General features: G+C 39.8%; 1 pseudogene; it reads left to right on the plus strand.

Moving 5' to 3' along the window:
- The first annotated feature begins 12 nt into the window (after positions 1-12).
- On the plus strand, positions 13-129 carry LOC137063226 (5S ribosomal RNA; annotated as a pseudogene).
- The last annotated feature ends 8,223 nt before the right edge of the window (positions 130-8,352 follow it).

Genomic DNA, 8,352 nt, shown 5'->3' on the forward strand with positions numbered 1-8,352 from the left:
CATCAAAAATCAACCAGCAGCCATATCACCCTGTAGCCCAAGACTGGTTTCCCACTGAAGCTAAGCAGGGCTGAGCCTGGTCAGTACCTGGATGGGAGACCAACTGGGAAAACTAGGTAGCTGCTGGTAGAGGTGTTAGTGAGGCCAGCAGGGGGCGCTCACCCTGTGGTCTGTGTGGGTCCTAACGCCCCAGTATAGTGATGGTGTTAGTGAGGCCAGCAGGGGGCGCTCACCCTGTGGTCTGTGTGGGTCCTAACGCCCCAGTATAGTGATGGTGTTAGTGAGGCCAGCAGGGGGCGCTCACCCTGTGGTCTGTGTGGGTCCTAACGCCCCAGTATAGTGATGGTGTTAGTGAGGCCAGCAGGGGGCGCTCACCCTGTGGTCTGTGTGGGTCCTAACGCCCCAGTATAGTGATGGGGACACTATACTGTCAAAGATCACCGTCCTTCGGATGAGACGTTAAACCGAGGTCCTGACTCTCTGTGGTCGTTAAAAATCCCAGGATGTCTTTCGATAAAGAGTAGGGGTGTAACCCCGGCATCCTGGCCAAATTTGCCCATTGGTCTCTGTCCATCATGGCCTCCTAATAATCCCCCTCTCCTGATTGGCTTCATCACTCTGTCTCCTCTGCACCAATCAGCTGGTGTGTGGTGAGCGTTCTGGCGCAATATGGCTGCCGTCGCATCATCCAGGTGGATGCTGCACATTGGTGGTGGCTGAGGAGATTCCCCCCTTCAATGTAAAGCGCTTTGAGTGCCTTGAAAAAGCGCTATATAAATCGAACGCATTATTATTATTATTATTATTATTATAAATTAGGTATCTACCTGGCCGTCGGAACCTGTGTGTGTGTGTGTGTGTGTGGGACCCGCCCACTTTTTACGACCAATGATATTGGACCCACTCACTTTTATCATCTCTAATGCTGGTAGCCCCTAACTGAGTAATACTTATTATGAAACACGTCAGATGCTTTATTTCCACTTTTCTAATATTTTCTTAATTTTTATTCAAAATGAATGCCTTTCCGATCTGATATGTGATGGAAAAGGGAGTAGAGCGAGTTCCTTTAATTACCTCAGATCGATTTGCGTCAACCTTGATGTCATGCGTCTTACTTAAAACGAATTCTGTGATTTTTGTCTTTCCACGTCAATCGTTTAGTAAACAACGGTATATTTGTGTTATTTAATGTAAATGGAATCTAACGTTACTCCAGTGAAAACAACTCTTAGAGAGAGGACACGCCCACATTTATTTGCTTCCGTTGCCAATGGGTATCTTTCAAAAGCTTACGAACTCAAAATTCATCCTGTGAAAACCATTTTTAAAATCGGACTTTCGTTACCATGGAAACAGTACTCTAAATTCTTCTAGGGCTCCTCCCCTATGGTGGGCGGTGTCAGGTTTCACATTGCAGCATTTACTTTAACTACTTTATCATCAACCTTTATAATCTTGACAAAACGCATATCGCCGGAAAGGTCCGAGTCTCAAGGTTCCATATTTGGTGACTGTTTTGTGATATTTGGACAGAAATTAATTAATGTGTTACAGGACAATGCATAAAAAAAATCTTTAACTTTTGTGATATAAATTTCAAATTTGGAAAACGACTTGGTTAGACATATGGCTTTGATTTCATAGAAACTATAGAGTAAAAATTATTTAGTGAAATATATATTTTATATAAAATAAAAATGATTTAGTACATTTCATTTATAGTAAATTTAAACTTGTATATCTTTTTCATACTTTAATTTTTTTAATGCTTTCACTTCAGCAATAATCTACCGTGCCTTTAAAACAAGACCAGACATGGCTCTATATTCCAAAGCCTTGTTGAATTACAGCCATTGGATAGTGTTAATTCTCAAAAATCACACAAATTAAAGGAAGTTAACAAGACTTACACGAACAATTTACAATTGACTTCTTATCTTTGTTATTATTTTTAAATATGACATGCCTCTTTGTTTCCCAAATCAATTCTTAAATCCTACAAAGGAAGGCAAAAGGGCGGGTCGGTGTCTGAAACGTACGCATTTTTAACGTAAACAAACTGTGTCTGTCTCATTCCCTGTATTAGCAACATTTGGGTGTTTCCATTGGGATCGATATCCGACGGTACATCGACAAAACGTGCTAATTTATGACCAATGCTGATATAAAACCGCTATTTATTTGAAGCGGTTTTTTTTGTAACTTAAAGCGCGCGAATTCCTCTCGAATTCCGTTGTGTTGAATTATGTTCTCATCATTTATGTTGTATTATGTTGTTTTCTATTATTATTATTTCCCTTTTTATGGTACATTATAATACTGACTGTCATATACTAAAAATGTGCAAGAGTTCATTGTGCGCATATGTGGACAACATGTGACCTTTTTTTTTGACTTGAAAATGTGACGACCCCCCGTGACACATGTGGCTGCTCCCTTGAGCACTGATGGTTTGCCAGTGTATCGAGATGTACGGTAAAAATAAAGAATGCTAAGAAGTTATTTAATGTGTAATATTCTTTAATGGATGGATGACAACTACATTACACATAAACATGACGGAGAGAGATGAAAACCTAACAGGTTATGGGCCCAGGCGCGCCAATGCTAACGTTTCAGGAGGAAAATGGCAGAGACTAGTCTTCGACGGAGACGAGAATAACTACGAACTATGGGAAGTAAAATTTCTTGGTCATCTGAGATTAATGGGTTTAAAGGAAACAATACTGTCTACCGAGGATATAGACGAGGAAAAGAATGAGGAGTGCTACGCTGAACTAATCCAGTTTCTCGACGATAAAAGCTTGTCACTGGTGATGCGAGAGGCGGCTGATGACGGCAGGAAAGCTCTGGAAATACTTCGAAGTCACTACGCCAGTCAGGGTAAGCCGAGAATTATCGCCCTATACACTGAACTAACTTCGTTAAAGAAGGAATCTAACGAGACGGTGACAGACTACATTATCCGAGCTGAGAAAGCGGTGACTTCCCTAAGAAACGCAAAAGAAGTAATAAGTGACGGACTGATAATAGCGATGATCCTAAAGGGCCTGCCAGATTCCTACAAGCCTTTCGCTATCCATACTACACAGAGTAATGAAGAATTGACTTTCACCCAGTTTAAAAGCAAACTGAGAAGTTATGAAGAGACAGAAAAATTTGATGATAAACCCAAAACTGACAATGTGATGAAAGTAAACATAGCATCCGTGACCTGCTATGGATGTGGAAACCGCGGTCATCTTGCACGTGATTGCCGCCAAAAGGGGGTACCCAAGTGGTGCAGCTACCATAGAAGTTCAACACACAGTGATGAGACATGTCGCCGGAGAAAAGACGGGCACAAAGACGAAGCGAAACAAGCTGCAGAAAAACAAGAGGAGCGTGAAAAAGAACAAACATTTGTTTTCAAAGTCAGTCAAACATTTCTTCCAGACAATATTACGAAAAATGGACTAATGGTAGACTGTGGAGCAACATCCCACATCTTAACAGAGAAGAACGATTTCACGAGATTTGATGAGAGTTTCGACCCAAAGTCACACTACATGGAACTTGCGGATGGAGCCAGGATGAACAACGTGGCATTAAAGCGGGGCGACGCAGAGGTGTTACTGCTGGATGTGGAAGGAAAATGCGTCAGGATCACTCTAAAGAAGGCCTTGTTCATACCATCATATCCACAAAGCATCATCTCCGTTCAAGCTGCTACAACAGATGGTGCCAGGGTGATCTTCCAAGAAGGACAGAATGAACTGATAAGCAAGGATGGAGCTGTGTTCCGCATAGAAGAGCATGAGAGACTGTACTATCTGAAAACGGTAAATAACAACAAACACTGTGTTGATACATCAGTTACTGATATGATGTCCAGGGACAAAGTGAGTTTAACTTGTGATGTTAAAACATGGCATGAGATAATGGGACATTGTAATGTTAGTGATGTGTTGAAATTACCTGAAGTGGTAGAGGGTATGAAAATCACAGGTAATACCAAACTAGATTGTGACGTCTGTACTGAGGGAAAGTTCATCAACAGCAGAAGTAGAAAAACTGACACAAAAGCTGGCGAGGCCCTAGAGTTAGTACACACTGATTTAGCAGGTCCTATTGAACCAACTTCTCAAGATGGATATAAGTATGCGATTTCATTCACAGATGATTTTTCAGGGGCAATATCTGTTTACTTCCTTAAGAATAAGAGCGACACTACTCTAGCGACAGAGAAGTTCCTAGCAGACTGTGCACCATATGGTAGAGTCAAATGCATTAGATCAGACAATGGTACAGAATACACAGGCAATGCATTTCAGTCACTTTTACGAGAAAAGGGTATAAGACATGATACATCATCCCCATACTCTCCACATCAAAATGGTACAGCTGAGAGACAATGGCGAACCATTTTTGAAATGGGAAGGTGTCTTCTAATAGAGAAGGGATTACCAAAGGTTCTGTGGCCTTATGCTGTCCAAACTGCTACTCATATCCGAAACAGATGCTATAATGACAGAATTAAGAATACTCCACATTTCATATTGACAGGAAGAAAGCCAGATCTTTCTAAAATGTGGGTTTTTGGATCAGAATGCTATGCATACAAACACAATCAAAAGAAATTGGACCCTAGATGTGAGAAGGGAATATTTGTGGGGTATAGTAAGAATAGCCCAGCTTATCTGGTATACAATCCACAGACAGGAAATGTGTCAAAACATAGATTGGTGAAATTCATTAGGAAGAACAGTGTTGAACAACAGACACAAACCGATGAAGATTACTTGGAAATCCAAAGCTACAGAGATAGGACACAGAATAATGTGAACGGTGGTGATACCCCACAAAGTGAGGAGAGCACAGAGAAGCAGGTACTAGGTGAAAAAATGGAGAGTATAGATACAGACAATACAGAAGTGTCAGAACATGATGGAACTATGGAAAAAGTAGACACAGAAAACAACAAAAACAGTACAGGTCCAACAGACACTGATAGTCAAAAACAGTATCACTCGAAAAGAGAAAAGAGAGCCCCAAAGTATTTACAAGACTACCTGACAGACTTTAAAGACGATGTAACCAATGTGAGTGTCGATTATTGTTACAGGGCAGTGTGTGGAGTTCCCCAAACCTATAGAGAAGCCCTTATGTCACCTGATGCTCCCGGATGGGAACATGCTATGAAGGAAGAGATGGACTCACTTAAAGAAAATGACACATTTGAATTCACTACTCTACCAGAGGGCAGAAAGACAGTAGGGGGAAGATGGGTATATGCCCTTAAAGAAAATGCAGAAAGAGGAAAAATCTTCAAGGCTAGGTATGTTGCAAAAGGATACAACCAAACTGAAGGCATAGACTACCATGAGACATTTGCTCCTACAGCAAATCTCACCTCTGTACGGGCATTAATGCAGATAGCTGCTCAGAATGACTTTTTTGTTCATCAGATGGACGTCAAAACAGCATATCTACATGCCCCAATAGAGGAAGACATATACTTAGAACAACCAGAGGGTTTTGAAGAAACATCTGACATAGGAGACAAGTTAGTATACAAACTAAAGAAATCTCTGTATGGTCTAAAACAGTCTGGAAGGAACTGGTACAAACTTTTAAATGATCATCTTGAACAAAACAACTTTGAGAGAAATCAGTCTGATCACTGTGTGTATCGAAAGCAGATTGAAAATGAGACAATCATAGTGATCATCTGGGTAGATGATTTGATAATTGCAGCAAGCAGTGAAGATCAGCTCAACAGTTTTAAAGAAAAAATGAAGTCCAAATTTAACATGAAGGATCTGGGGAAAATATCTTATTTTTTGGGAATTCAGTTTGAACAAAAAGAGGGAGAAATTAAAATGAATCAGAAAAGGTACATTCTCAAAATGCTTGAAAAGTTTGGAATGTCAAACTGTAAACCAAAAGCTACCCCAAGTGAATTAAAAGTGGAATGTGATAAGAATAAGGGAGAAAACATCAATGAGATTGAGAACCCCAAAGAATACCGTGAGCTCGTTGGAAGCTTGATCTATGCAATGACCTGTACCAGACCAGACATTAGCTGGATAGTCAGTAAACTGTCACAAACCCTTGCAAAACCTAAAACACATGACTTAGTAGCTGCAAAACATGTCCTGAGATACCTAAAAGGTACAGCTGACTACGAGCTTTGTTTCAAGAAAACAGACAAGACTTTAAGTCTAATAGCATTCAGTGATTCTGACTGGGCATCTTCAGAAAAAGATAGACGCAGCACTTCAGGATACTGTTTCAGCCTGACAAAACAAGGCCCTGTTATTTCATGGAAGTCTAAGAAACAGCCGACAGTGGCACTGTCGACCTGCGAAGCTGAATACATTGGCCTAGCAAACACTACTCAGGAAAGCATGTACTTAACTCAACTGCTAAATGGCATGGATAATAGTGTCTACACTTGCACCACAATGTATGGTGATAATCAGGGGGCCATTGCATTGAGTAGAAACCCAGTGAACAGATCTAGATCGAAGCACATTGATGTGAAATATCACTTTATTCGTGATGCTGTCAATGAGGGAAAAATACATATTGTGTACTGCCCTACAGAAGACATGGTGGCAGATGTTTTGACAAAATCTGTGTCAAAAATTAAAATTCTAAAGTTCAAATGTTTTCTGTTTGGGAACTAAATATTTGTGATGTCATTATATATGACTTAAGATGATGAGAACAAGTGGGGGTGTTGAATTATGTTCTCATCATTTATGTTGTATTATGTTGTTTTCTATTATTATTATTTCCCTTTTTATGGTACATTATAATACTGACTGTCATATACTAAAAATGTGCAAGAGTTCATTGTGCGCATATGTGGACAACATGTGACCTTTTTTTTTGACTTGAAAATGTGACGACCCCCCGTGACACATGTGGCTGCTCCCTTGAGCACTGATGGTTTGCCAGTGTATCGAGATGTACGGTAAAAATAAAGAATGCTAAGAAGTTATTTAATGTGTAATATTCTTTAATGGATGGATGACAACTACATTACACATAAACATGACGGAGAGAGATGAAAACCTAACACGTTGGAACGTCAACCGCTTGAAATAATCACACTGTGTGGGAATTACTGGAATAAACGTCATGAAAACCTCGAAACATTCTTGAATTTTAGTTTGTTTATGGTCATGATGGCTCACCTCAAAAAGTGGTTATTAAAAAACAAATTCTATAAATTGTGCCTGATATGTCGTTTTTAAACCTGTGCTTAAAATCAGTGCCACCCAAATCCATTTGAACTCATCCACGCAGGTTTGGGTCCCTGGCTCAGGGATTCTCAGGCCTTTTTAATGTGCTTTACAATGGCTCTGAGAATAGGCTATCATGTTTATCTCTTTCTCCACCAGGAAGGCATTTGTTCTTCAGTTCAGACCTCTATCTCGTCAGCCACTCTAAAAGAGGCTGTTTTTAAACATTACATTGATAAAGTATTTTTAAGATCCGTTATGTGTTGTATTTCCCGTGTGCTAAGCCCTGAATGTGGAGCCTCGTCAGTGATTTATATGATCCTACTACACCTTGATGGAAGAGGATCATTTTGCGCTGTCCTTTTATTGGACGTGAATTCCTCCTGCCAAACTCATTTGATCAAAGAGAGCACTAATATGCGAGCTGTCATTATCGGGAGTATTGTTACGTTCCCCTGCAGTTGTTGTAAACTGTGAAAATGTCAAACTTCTAGACTCTCTGTCGCCATCCCGGCTTGCGTCATTAACTGGACAAGTCACTCCACGCACACAATCAAAGTGTATCCGTCCGCGGCGAGGAGCGCAGGAGAAGAAGTAGAGCGATCGATAACGCGCTGGCGCTGCGCCAGTCTGACCATAAATCATGTGATTCTTACTACTACACTCTAACTTTATCAAGCTACTGCTTTCAAGTTCTAAACATACAACAGGTAAATGTTTAGAGAGATATAGAGCTTTTTTTTTTTTTAAATGAACACCTGTTTTGTTTAACTTAAAATGATTAAATAATTAGAAAACTGCTCGTTTTTAATCACAATGGCTCATGTTAGTGCTAAAACGACCAGGTTGTGTGTTGTGTTGAATAATAAGGTATTAAATAAATCGTGAATGTCAGTGTTTTTCAAATAATTTCGTAATATTTATTTAAATTATTTAAAATAGTGAAATTATTTAAAACAAACATACAATTGTATTAAAGGAAGTGTTATTATAGGCTTTATTAAATCTGACATGCTTCGTTTTCCAAACCCATTTTTGAACCCTTCAATCAAAGGAAGGCCAAAGGCAGGTCGGTGTCTGAAATGTAGTATTTTTAACGTTAACAAACCGTATTCCC

The sequence above is a fragment of the Pseudorasbora parva genome, chromosome 23 (assembly GCF_024679245.1).
Source record: "Pseudorasbora parva isolate DD20220531a chromosome 23, ASM2467924v1, whole genome shotgun sequence".
In the NCBI taxonomy this organism is placed as follows: Eukaryota; Metazoa; Chordata; class Actinopteri; order Cypriniformes; family Gobionidae; genus Pseudorasbora; species Pseudorasbora parva.